This window comes from Meleagris gallopavo, chromosome 15 (genome assembly GCF_000146605.3).
Source record: "Meleagris gallopavo isolate NT-WF06-2002-E0010 breed Aviagen turkey brand Nicholas breeding stock chromosome 15, Turkey_5.1, whole genome shotgun sequence".
NCBI lineage: Eukaryota > Metazoa > Chordata > Aves > Galliformes > Phasianidae > Meleagris > Meleagris gallopavo.
In genome coordinates this window covers 5,365,604-5,377,735 of record NC_015025.2, presented here as the reverse complement: position 1 = coordinate 5,377,735, position 12,132 = coordinate 5,365,604, and the positions used below count along the sequence as shown (strand labels likewise).

Sequence of the window (12,132 nt, the reverse complement as noted above, 5' to 3'; positions counted from 1 at the left end):
ATAATCCCATTAGAAAGAGGGAAGTGTAACTTGAAGAAATAGCCACTTGAGAGACATGAGAATCTGAATATCTATTAACTGTTCCAGTAGCTTCTACCAGAGCTTTTGTTCATATTGGATATATTAGATATATTAGATATATTGAAAATGGTATGTCTGTACTAAATATATATATGTGTATATATATATATATATATTAATTTGCTACAAGTCTACAAGATAAATTTTCTTTGTAATGGCATAGCTTTTCTGTAGTTATGGCCATCACTTTTGTACTTAATATTCTCATTTCTGTGCAAACTGTCTGTAGATGTAGATAGATTCAGAATGAAGATTTCATTTGAAATTTCTTGCCAATGCTATCTACAGAGATGTCTTTTTGATGAAATGAATGGAGTCCAGAGATTCCCCAAGATATTAGAAGTCTTAGCTGTTAGATACATTTTACATGGCACAGCATCATTCAGACTTCCTCTGGTCAAGTTGCAGCATATCAACATTCTCAACATGTTTCAATTCAGTTAATGCATTGTACCAGGGAACACAGCATAAATAAACTACTGCTTATTACCAGTCAGCTTGGGAATTTCTGCTGTTTCTCATCTCCACTTGCAGACCCTTCCAAGTCCTGATTAGTCACACTCCAACATGAGTGTAAGTTGTTATATTTCAGGGGCGAGCCATCCTTACAGCATTTTCATCTAAGTTTTTCATCACACCTGCTTAGGTTACCGTATTTTTTCTCTGTGGCCTCATGGAAATTGCCTGCAGCCATACTACCTTGTGTTAAGAGTCTTGGCCTCACTCCCCCCTCAGTTCCTTAACTGTAAAGAAAAAAATCAAAAGGAGGAATTAAAAACTGCACAGATTTCCAAACAAAGACCCTGATTAACTGATGTTTTACTTCAGGGACATTGGAAAATTCCTCAGTATGAGTAAAATTTATATGTATGGAAGGAGTGATTACTTACTAATCTGAAAGTATGGAATAAACTCTCCCAGCAGCTAAATCCAATGGCTAATCTTACTGTTGTTTACTTCTTTTTACTTTGTGTCCAATAGTTATATGAATTTTTAAAATTCCAAAATTGGACACTGTCGTGGATTCATAGATCCCAGTTTTTTTTAAGAATCAAATAGAGGGGCTTTTCATAGGCATGAATAGAAAATCAACCCTACTCCATGTTTCAGGAGTTAAAATGGAGAAGCATAACTATAATGATTAAAAAGGTTCCAAGAAGTCATTTGCAAGATAAAGGCTGTGAATCACAGAACACCATTCAAATTCAACATTTGGCCTATTTTTTGTGTGCCTTCGGTTCCTTTTGCACTGTCATTGGATGATGGTGTTAACATAATTGGCACATTGAGCTGAAAACCAAGGGCTGTACCATTTTCTCAGCTTGCAGGCTGGAGATGCGTTTACGTGTTTTCAAAGTCAGCTGTATCTATGTATAATTTCCCATATGGGTTATGGGATCAGGGCTCCAGTAAAGAGTCAGTCTTTCTGTGTATTCATTTCTGGCCTCAAGCTGTAACTCCTGAGCTAGAACCAGAGGGGCACAGTATTTGCATTGCTTGTTCAAACATATTGAGCTGTGGTTTTTCTTTCCATCTCCTATCAGTGCAGGTAAAGTGAGGACACTGCACTTCATTTTGGAATTTATTGGGTCACAGGTACAGTGCAGCATTTAAAACAACGGGCTATCCATGCAGCACCACAGTGCAAAAGAAGTTTAAGAATTACTGAAAATTCATCTAGAAGGCCAGAAGGCATTATTTAATATTTGTGTTATAAAAATATGATGTAACCAAGTAACATATATAATTTAGGCACTGACTTTGAGAATGTCAGCCATGTTGTGTGTTATACACACAGAAATATTAAGAATGTGTAGAAACCAGTGATTGAACAAAACACAAAAAATCTCAGGAGATTATTTTAATCAAATCCACTTGAATGTTTTCTTGGAATAGAAATGTCCAAGTCCCTTTTCTATGACAGTGAAGCCAAGAAATGGTAGAGGAAATAAATGAAAACAAAATCACCTTCATTAAAGTGATCAAATTAGCTGGGAGGCAATAAAACACAATAATGGTGTCTTGAGCGTAAAGCAAAGGTGATAAAAAAGGTAGCTATAAATTAGAAATCATTATTCGGTACCAGACGAGGGAAACTGCTGGTAGTGCAAAGCATTGAAACATGGTGTTTAAAAGAACACAGGCAACCAAAGTCCAAATAAAGCACCAACCTGCCCCATGAAAAAAAATAAAAAATCCTAAACTGATTAGTGCAGATAAATTTTGAGAAAAGGAAGAATATTAAGGACAGTGTAAACTACGACCATTAGTCCACAGCAGAGATTCTAACCTAACCAATCCAGTTCCTAAAATCTATTGCAGACACAGATACACGTTCATTTATAATTCATATAATATTAAGTGCGAACAGGGTGGGCAGGGAGAGCAACGCCGTCTGCCTTGTCTGTGACAGAGACTTCTTTTCTTTTTCTTTACTTTTTGTCTGAGAAGCAGGCTGAGAGATGGATGTTAGCCTCCCAGCCCACCTGAGCCGTGCTCTGCCCGGCAGCGGGATGCCAGCCTAGTGCCGCCTCCGGGGCCACCTCTTGCTTGGCGGGGCTGAGTCCTGGGGGCTGCTGCTGGCCTTCCTTTTTGAGGGGCGCTGGAGTCCCCCAGGCAGGCTGTCCCTGTTCAGGGTGGAGGGGCCTGCTGTTGCCGCTTGCCCTGGCTCCTCCTCTGCGGACACAGTGTCTGCTTTGGGTTGCCCGGGACACCCAGGAGGGAAACGGGGGAGCTCCTCGGTGCTGGGGCTGGCTGGGCTGTCAGTGTGGCCGGGGCTGGAGGCAGGAGGTCCCTGATGGGAGGCGGTGGGGCTGGGGCTGTCCGCGGGGTTGTTCCGGAGGTCCTGCAGCTGGCGGATCTTTGGGCCGTACATGGCTGCAGCGGTGGTGATGAGCCTCCTCACAAAGCTCAGCGTTTGGCCTCTGAGGCATTGCCACAGCTCCTGCAGCAAAGCCTCTTCGTTGAGCCCCAGCCTGCAGAGGAACACCATCACGATGCTCTGCTTTGTGTGCACCACCCAACACTTGTTCCCAGAGATCCTGCTGAACTCTCTATGGAGCCACCGGAGCAGGGCTCTGAGGTCTTCCGGGTGTTCTTGGAAAAAGACGGCCCAGACCTCAGGGGGGAAGCTGTGCTCCGGGGCCACAAAGGCCGGCTCTGCAGGCCCCTGCTCGTCCTGCAGGCCGTCACCCGAGCGCTGTGTGGGCTGCGGGACAGGACACTCGAGGTAATCATCCTCGGATCTGACTGAGTATCAGATGGTCCTGACCTTCTGCCCACAGATGGTGCAGCTTGGCTTCTTGTTGGCCCACCACATTGCGCAGCCATAGCAGAGTTGGTGGAGGCAGGGAGTGACATGGCAGCATTGTCCCGAGTCCACCCGCAGATGGGGCAGATCCAGTTGGACGGCAGCTCCATGGTCCCGGGCTGTGCGGTGGGCTGGGGAGAGCTCAGATGGGGAAGCTGCTCCACTCTGTGGCGCGGCAGTGGGCAGGTGTCTCACGCTGCAAAAGACAGAGGGGCCGTGATCATGCTCTGTCCCCGGGGAAGGCAGCAGCAAGGCCTGGATCCCTCAACAGGAATCTCCCTGACCCCTGCTCCCCACGGGCTGTCCCGCGGCTGTGTCCCCTCACCACTCACCTCCACTGCTGCATGCGCACCCCACGAGGCCCTGGCTGCTTGAGAAAGGCAGGGCCAGGGAAACACTGGTGAGGGGCACCAAGAACTGATGCCAGCAGCACCACAGCTCGATACGAGAAAGTCCTCGATTGGTACTCCTAGTCTTGCAGGTCTGCTCGACTGGAGGCCAGGCACGAGTCCAGGTGGGATGCTGCCGACACCCAAATTCATACACGAGGGTCAGTGAGATCACAGTCATCTCTTGCTGATGTCAGTCACAACCCCTTGGGCGGTGATCTCCCCGCCCATGGCTGCGTGTATTTGGGCACCAGCCTGTGCTTCCATCACCCTGCATCCTGCCCTGATTTTCCTTTGCAACAGCGATGCATTTGGGAAAATAAAAGTTGCACGTTTGCTGTCTCCACAAATATCAATCTTCTGTGATCTCTTTATTCTTTCTGAAACTAGAGAGATGCTTTTTTGCCTGTTCTGATTTGGATGCAATACAAATTGATGGCCGACTCTATGTCGGGCTTGGTTTTTATACCACGACTCAATGGTCTCTGATTTTGCCTGAACCTGAGTGCAAACCTTGGTGCAACAGCACTGTAGGCAGCTTCCCCAGGAAGCAGTCATATGCCAGTCTGAGCTCCCCTCATCCAGGAAGAAACATTTGTAGTATGTTAGGCTATATTAGAGGAAAGCAGCGGCAACTGAACTTCTGTGTATGTAGTGCACTTCCATTGGGTCTCTTCATGTTTTATATCTTACTTCATATTCCCATTTAACTCCTAACCCACTCTCTGTAAGTACTGCAGAGGAACTCTGTGTCTTCCTAATGAAGGAATCTTAGTAATTCCAAGTATTGAGTTGCTCTACTGCAGATGTTATCACTAGCAATATTCATGTTACTTTTCCTCTGAGGAGGAATTTTTTCACCCAGAGGGTGGCACTGGAACAGATTGCCCAATGAGATTGTGGATGCCCCATTTCTGGAGGCATTCAAGGCCAGGCTGGATGTGGCTCCGGGCAGACTTGTCTGGTGGTTGGTGACCCTGCACGTAGAAGGGGGTTGAAACTAGATGACCATCTTGGTCCTTTTCAACTCAGGCCATTCTATGATTCTGTGATTCTCTGTAAGTCAGGTGACAATAATGATGTTAACTGCTTTAACTCATTTGAATGTTTGCTATGTGTGTATTATATTTTTTCAATTATAAAATGGTCATTTTTATTTTAAATGTTCCCCTAAAATATTGAAATTGTAAGTAGGAAGCTGTCATAAATGGCAATGTGCTCTTTACCTAGTGTTCCCAGTCTCGGATGTTCCGTTTCCTAGCAGGGCATGTATTGTCTGTCATGTTAAATGGATTCTTCTGAATAGAAATCTGTGGTTTAGTGGAATTCAGGAAAAGGATGATTCTGACTTCTTGGTATTACAGTTTTTATTTATTGATAGTATTTATGTTTCATTTTGTATTGAACTGCACTTTCAGTTTTATTCTGTTTGCATATGTACTGTGTGGTGATACCGAACCTGCTGTTAAAAATACAGGAGAATGAGCTTCATCTCCTAGACAACTGCACTTCAAAGGCAGGATGTCTTTATGCCAAGCTGTCCAATTTAAAGCTCCTTCCCAGTGCCCCCTTGAGAGACTTGTTGTAAGCACTAACCTCTTACATGACTGATGGTTTAATGAGAGAGCTGGAGGTTAGGGTGTGGGAACAAGACAGAGGTAGGAAAATGATCTCTTCCTTTGCTATCAGTATTTAAAGATTAAAGTGTGTTTGTATTGCTTATACAGTAACTTATCAGGACAGAGCACTTGCTGCTGAGGCTGTAATACTGCTATGAGCTACTGTCCACAGTAGCTCACACAACCATTGCTCTCCGGTCAGTTTTGTACTGCAGATATACTCAGTGACTGCGGTCACTTGTATTTCATTTGCATGACAGTCTAGTCATAGGAAGCTGTTCTGCTGCCTTTGCTCCTGTTCTGATTCCCTAATTGTATTATCTTGACTTTGAGGGCTTAAATGGGCAATAGCTTACTAAAAGATTATGAAGATAAGGTGTTAGATGAGGTCCTTCCACTACACAGAAAACACATGCTAGGCACCAAAGAAATTGAGTTTCTTGAATGAGTGGATAAATTAGCTTCTGAAACATGCCTTTTTAACTTCTAGTTTTATAGGTTTTGTATAGCCTCTAATCTCCACAGTGTTTTGATAATGTTATACTGTAGATAAATTTTAATGTCCATGGTAAGCTTATGTGAAAAATTTTCCGTTAAAATCCTTGTGTTTCTCTTATAAAGCTAATGTTAAAAATTAGTTTAGCGAAAGTGGTTTGCAGTTTGTCTGACGCACCAATTCAGATTTCTTTTTCTTACAATTGGTCTGAACAGTTTCTATTACCTTCCAGTCTCAAATGAATAAATCAGCATCTGACACAGCCTTGTAGAGCCTCAGCCCTGTTTGCCCAAGGCAATGGAAATGAAATCAAAAGCTACCTCTATGAGTAGAGGGTTGTAACTTGACATAGCAGAATAATGTTGTATTCTGTTGAATAAAATAAAGTACACCAGGAATAAATTGGACTAATTCTACTTCTATTGGTTGTGAATTTGGATCTTTTGAGCTTATTGAGGGATTGAATCTATCCAGTCCATTAGGAAGTAGTTTTTAAAGATGCCTTTCATAATGATCCGAAGGGATTTTTGTCCCTTTCAGTTTTATAGCCCAAAGTTTATACTCTTAATTGAAATTTAATGTATTACCTCTGTCTGTGATAACTCATTATAGTTTCTGTACCCTAGCTTTTCACGTTCCAGAGGATAAAAGAAAAAATAGAATGAAAAAAAAACTTGTGTCCTTCATTTAGAGGTAAACTTTGTACACCAACTAAGAACATTTTAGAAAATGCTAATGGCTATGCATTGTGTTATGCATTGCGTTCATAATGCAGTTTTTATTCATTTACATTTAAAATAACCAGTGACAGTTGTATCTGACCAGTGTATATTTCTGGATGCCTAATTTGCCCTTGATTATCACAAATACTGAAAAAATGATTATGTTGTCACCTAGTTAAATACATGAAGACAAAAGGACTGTTCAGTGATCAGAACCCTGAGAATAAATCTGCCCAAGTTACTGAAACTTTGAAGAAAAGCATAAATTTTGAGAGCTTGCTGTACAGTTGACAGGTAAAGTTGCTATAATGAAAACGGTGGAGCCTCAGCTGAACAGGAGAATTAGCAATTTAAAAGGCAGCAGCCTTGTGTTGTGCATCAAATCAGTCACTTAGCATTAGCTTTACCTCTGTAGCCTGGTAGGGCACTGGAGGGATCTAGCATCCTGCGTAACAGTGCTGCTGTGTGCACTGGCTCTCTCGTGGAGAATTGTCTGAATCCTGTTACACAACCCTGAGGTATTAGAGACTTGGCTGTATATATCTGAGTGGTAGCGTCATAGGCAGGAACAGAAAGGCCCAGCAAAAACTCTCCTGGCAAACTTCCAACCGAGGGATAACAAAGAGGGAAATGCTTGCAGTGAGGATGCGGTTGCACTCAGTCCCTTCAAGGACTGCCATTTACAAGCTGTTGCAGGTGCATTAGCCACTTTATATTATCTATTCCTACGAGAGTTTGTATGGAACAATTAAAATGGTGGTGGGTTGTTTTTTCTTTTTTTTACATACTGTTATCAGTATTATATCACTTGAAGCAGTAGAAGAACTGAAGAAAGTGACTTAAATATAAATAGAATTTATAAAGAATGATCAGACTAATAATGTGTATGAAAACTTTCCCAAGTTTGTGTCAACTCCAGGCCAGCTTACACATCATAAAAATAACTCATGAAGGTTGTTCCCTGCTGACTAGATAGCATATATGTTATACTTACTGTTTTGCCTTTACAAGCCATAGATTTCAGTTGCTAAGAATTCTGTAATGAGAACACGTTCTATGATTACAACACAGTGACTTTAAAAGGCTTGTCCTTTTTCTATAGTTACTTGACAGAAAAGAAAAGCCTGTAGTTAATACCTGAAGCATGCTTATTTGGCTTCTGTGTAGACAACTTGTATTTTTTTTATTCATAAAATGGAAAGAAATCTCTGAATATAATTTGATTTTGAGTTCAGAAATATTTCAGAAGTGTCCACAGTAATGTAGATTCATTGCCACTTACTTAAATATATGTATATATATATATTCTGTGTATTTTATTTTTTATATATTTTATTGTTACTTTTCTTGTATTTGAAAATTTGAGGAATATAATAGAACTGTGGAAAAAAGTACTGCAGAACAGATATGTAAGTAATGGCAGCAGCGTGGTTTGTAAATGCTGAGTTTTCCCACTCCTGAGTCTCTGCTGGAAAGGGTGAAGCATCATAATGCCATAAATGGAAACTACGAGGCATACGAATAAAGCATTTCTGAATTAGTTCTGATGTTTCTGGGACAAGAGCTGTATGTGAGCACATGGAGTGCCAGCCAGCAAAGAGCATCATCTCGTGTAAGCCAGCAGCTAGCACAGTGCCCAGCTCCCTCAGGAGCACTCTGAACTGATTCTGAGTTGTTCAGCAAGCCCCAAGTTGCAAGAGGGGAAATAACGTATTCATCTTCCTGTTAACAATACAGCTGAGATCTATAGTATCTTTCAGTACTCTAAGTTATTATCAACTTTAAAATCACACATGAATGGAATGACATGGGCAAGGAGCAGTGGAGAGCAGTTACTTGTGACTGGAGAGGCATAGATGAGAAGCAGCGAAGTCTGCCACGTGTGCCTCAGCATTTTCCTCCATGTATCTCACTCGGACAGAATTCCTGGAGTCTCGCCTCCCACTGAGCTTCGCTTTCTTCCTAACAGGATCTGCCAAGGTGACAATAAATTCTGCATGTGATAGGGTGTAATATGAGCAAATGGGAATGGCCTTTTGAAATTCATTTCACAGATAAATGAGAAGGCTCTATATTCTGTTACTGATCAAGTCTTTCAGAGATTAAACATGTCGATTAACACATTTTAATTAGTATTTAGGAGCTAATGTTGCCAAATCCAATTACAGGTTTGCATACAGTTATGGAGGTTAAATATTTGCTGTAAGAAACAAGGTGCATGTGAAGCAAGGGAAATATGTTGCCAATGGAAAGTATCTGAGGGATACTATCAAATACTGCATAGAAAGCACAGCCAGGGTACCGTAATTCATCAGCAGTTGTCAAATGGTAGTTAGTCAGATGTGCAAGTCATCATAGATTAATATCACACATATTTAAGAGGCCGCTTTAGCTGTTTTGTTCTATCATCAAGAAAATCAGTCTTCTGAAAGGAAGGGAGCTTCCACTGAAATTCTTAGTAGCTTAGTAGTATCTCTAATGAAAAAAGAGACTTAAGTTGTATTGCTCATTTTTGCAGTTGAAGTCTGAGTTTCAATTTTAACTGGGGATTTTATAACCTACAAAGCCACAGATATAGCAGATGATAAATGGCAAAACTGACAATTCACAAGCCACTGCTTTTCCACTGCAGTGGATGGCAAAGCTGTTTGTTGGTGGCATCTTGTATCTACCTGTTGAGTATTCTTCTTTGTTCAAAAGAGCATAACAGGATGGCTCTCGCCCTGAGCCTGTTGTGGCCTCTACACCAGCAGCCCAGCAGGAGAAGGGAGGGCACAGTTGAACAGAGGGACAGAGAGAACATGTGCTGTGAAGTGCTGGCAGAGTGTGAGCCCAGCAGGGGACAGGTCAGGCTCCAGGTGCTGGGTGGTCGGTACCCAGAATCTCACAACACCTCCCGTGGGATTAATTTCACCAGGGTCTCACTGAGCTTTGGAACTGCAGAGCAGGGCTGGAGGAAATGTGCAGCCTGCAGGGCAGCAGGTTACAGCAGTCCTTAGGAAGGATCTCTGTGAGAAGTACTGATTCTGCTTTGATTTTTCTTCAGGATTCTCAACGTTGAAGGCATCAAATAAGAAAACCAAGCCAGTACGTCTCTTTTGGGTAACTCTGTTGGATAGTATTTATTATAGTGTACTATGTACATTTGTGAGGAATCTGTCACAGTGAAGAATATTAGACCGCTTATGGTACTTAATCCCTAGAAATATGCTTCTGGATCCAGTGCTACAGTGACTTGGCAGGGAGGGGACTACCTAAACTTTTGCACTTACCTCCCGTAATGGAAGTTGTAGGAATAACAAGAAGTTAAGGCCACCATCGTGAGCCTCCTACAAGTGCTGAAATGTTCAGCACAAATGGAGTTTTGACAAAGTTGTAAGAAGTCAAAAACAGAATGAAAACCGAGGACATCAGAAGCAGAGATATCAGCTCAGCTTTCCAGCTGAGTGGTTGTGGTTGGCACAGATGGTTGTCACCACCCATTTGTTTCTCAGTTCTGGCACTGCTCTGTTTGTGGCTCTTCAGTTTGGAGTGTGTGCATGTTTGTCTCTTTTTAAGATCTGTGCACAGGACCTGTGTAGGTATATATAGGGAAAGTAGCTGACAAGAACCTGATGATCAACACTCTCAACAAGAACAGTGCTGTGTAGGAGTCACATTTGGTGTCTCAGTGGACTGATGATACAAGATAGAGACTATCTTTACAGGCCACGGTATTGAAAGTGCGGTAAAGGCCACTCCTCACATTCTGTCTGTCTTTCTTGCCAGTGTCTGGGGAAAGCATCTGAAGGTGACTCCTGTTCAGCCAATAGGCACAGGCAGGACTTGATGAAGTCCAGTGGGCACCAGGAAACACCAGGAGTCTTGCTGTCCCCTTTGGAAGCAACTTTTGGCTTTCACGTGTGTGCTTGTGATTCAGCAATAGCTGCTGAGCAGTCCTACTTGAGGGCTGATGCTGATGCCCTACTTCCTATTTTGCCAGTCCTTTGCTCCAACTCCTTTCTTTCTGTAGCATAGCACATGGCATTCCTTACGTGCCATCCTGATGCTGGTCACCTTATAACTTAGCCAACAAATATAAGGGCTGAATCTTCAGAAACAAAGAAATGAGACTACCTTTATGTTCTCTGTGGATCTCGATTCATTATTTTCTTAAAGCAACAACAACAATTGCAACTTTTCAGCAAGTTATTATTTGTGCCGTGAAGCCAGCAGTATGAGAGGATAGTGATGACTGAATTCTTCCTAGGAGAACATGAGGTCCATCTTCTGTGTACTGGGGCCCACGCTTGTTTTATTAGGGCGCATGACTGGCTGGTTTCTGATGGTGGAAGTGAACGTATGATTCTGTGGCTTTCCCCAGGACCAGAAAAGGAAGCGAACAGGGTGGGCAGGGAGAGCAACGCCGTCTGCCTTGTCTGTGACAGAGACTTCTTTTTCTTTTCTTTTTCTTTACGTTTTGTCTGAGAAGCAGGCTGAGAGATGGATGTTAGCCTCCCAGCCCACCTGAGCCGTGCTCTGCCCGGCAGCGGGATGCCAGCCTAGTGCCGCCTCTGGGGCCACCTCTTGCTTGGCGGGGCTGAGTCCTGGGGGCTGCTGCTGGCCTTCCTTTTTGAGGGGCGCTGGAGTCCCCCAGGCAGCCGTCCCTGTTCAGGGCGGAGGGTCCCGCTGTTGCCACCTGCCTTGGCTCCTCCTATGCGGACAAAGTGTCTGCATTTGGGTGCCCGGGACACCCAGGAGGGAAACGGGGGAGCTCCTTGTTGCTGGGGCTGGCTGGGCTGTCAGTGTGGCCGAGGCTGGAGGCAGGAGGTCCCTGATGGGGCATCTCATTCAACCTCAAATTTGGGATCTCCAACGATAGGGCATTAACTGTAGCTCTGGGCAGCCTGTGCCTCACTGCTCTATTCAGGCAGTTCCTTTTCCAGTCCGAGAGTGATCAGCTCTTTTCCTGCTACTTACATTGCAACATTTAAAAATAATATTTTATAAATGCGTTTGTATCATTAATGGAATATTTTGATATCTTCTGAAATATTTGTTTCCCCAGCCTCCAAGAATTTCCTTATAACAACAGCGTGAAAGGGATGGTACACTGATACAGCTGTGGCTCTAATAGACATTCTGCTTTTTTCTCCAGCTTTTCTATATGTAGTGAGTGTGATTTTAACAGGCCAGGTCTCTTCAAAGTGCTCTCAGAGTGAGGAGAGAATATATAGTGAGAATACCCTTTACCAAAATGCTTGATCCTCCTGAATAGCAGGGATATTAACTTAACTAATGATCCTTTAAATGGGTATGTAAAATATAATTTAAGCTACTTGCAACATGCAAAAGAGAGGTATCATTTGTTACTGCCAAGCTCACTGGCATGTGGAAATCAGAAAATCATTAGCCTCAATAGAAATAGTTTAATACAGCAGGGAAGAGAACACATTATTTAGAGCAGTTAAATGGCAATTGATGTAACTGCTGGGAAAATGCAGAAAAATGAGTGTGATATAGCAAATGATAAATA

General features: G+C 42.9%; 1 long non-coding RNA gene across 1 annotated transcript; it reads right to left on the bottom strand.

Moving 5' to 3' along the window:
• Positions 1–779: 779 nt before the first annotated feature.
• Positions 780–4,123, bottom strand: LOC116217195. The gene is made up of 2 exons (XR_004161374.1): positions 3,724–4,123; positions 780–824 (listed from the first exon to the last, which is right to left on the bottom strand). It is a non-coding gene; the product is annotated as an uncharacterized LOC116217195 (long non-coding RNA).
• Between the last annotated feature and the right edge of the window lie 8,009 nt (positions 4,124–12,132).